We start from the raw sequence: 1,230 nt of genomic DNA, 5'->3' as shown, positions 1-1,230 counted from the left end.
TGTTGGTTCTAATAAAATGTGCGTTCCTCATTATGCTGAAGCGGTCAGTAATCTCATTCAGCTGTGAATCGGAATAGTTTCGCTGCGACCAATTGGCCGCCGGTGTTAGCCCGCAGACAGACCCTCCGCCACCAGCCGCTTCTAATGTAAGTTTTATTACTATTTTTTGTAGGGAGTTAATTTAAGGGGTTGTAGCGTAAGTTTAGCAAAGGTTATTTTAGGGTAATGGCTGGGGCAGCGGTTTTTAGGGTAAGAGGGGGCTTTGGATAGAAGGGGTTTAGGGAGGGCGTTTTAGGCACTTACCTTCGTGGCGAAGTGGCGAGCATTGTGGTGAGTAGTGGCGAAACAGCCACGACCAAATGTCCTAGAATGTCCTGTGAATACTGAGGTCAGAGACACAGACTAACGTCCCCAGTGAGGGACATTAATGCAGCCGCCTTTACATACTGTATGTCATGTTCCTTTAATATCTCTAGGGAGCAGTAAGGGCTGATTATCTGTTTCACAGGTTACACGTAGACCTGAAAATGCACCTGAGGGGGTTAAGTGTCTAAACGACATATACACATGCAGTAATTATGTAACAAGTGGTGCCACCTAACAGGGGCCTTTCCCACTGATGGTTACACTTGCACACCTCTATGGCAGAGATTCCTGTTACACATGCACTGGCGTTACCTCCCCACAAGCACATTGCCAGGCTGAGGGAGGTGTTCATAGGGGAATCTGAGGCCAAAATCTATGGTCAGAGTCCAGGAGACACACACCCAACTTTATTTTGTATTTGTAACTCTAACCCATTATGAAAAGCATTTAGCTGAGGAGCACGGGATTGTTGTGGGGGGGAGGGGGGCATGGGACTGTGGGGGGGGGGGCACAGGATTGTGGAAGCCCCTCGTTCACCTCTGGCTTTTGTTTGGGGACAGTTTAGTTTTGGCTTGAAAGTGATCCTTGTGTTACCAGGCAGATGTGGGACAGTTGTCAGATGATTGGCTGAGGAGTAGGTGCTGGGCAGGTGGGCTTTGAAAAAGCGTGGTTACGCAAAACGCTTGTGTCGCATACGGGCACATGCATGACTCACATGTCTACTCGCGAGTCAGCTGGCGGCATTATCCTCCGGCATTTGCGGCATGCAAAATAATTCTTAGTGCCTTCTATGACTGGACCGTCTACAGGAGCAGTTTGTAAACAGAGGCTTTTCTCTTCTTGCCTACACTATACCAGTAGGGT

Source organism: Ascaphus truei, unplaced genomic scaffold (assembly GCF_040206685.1).
Source record: "Ascaphus truei isolate aAscTru1 unplaced genomic scaffold, aAscTru1.hap1 HAP1_SCAFFOLD_309, whole genome shotgun sequence".
Lineage (NCBI taxonomy): Eukaryota > Metazoa > Chordata > Amphibia > Anura > Ascaphidae > Ascaphus > Ascaphus truei.
Note: the sequence above shows the minus strand (reverse complement) of the source record.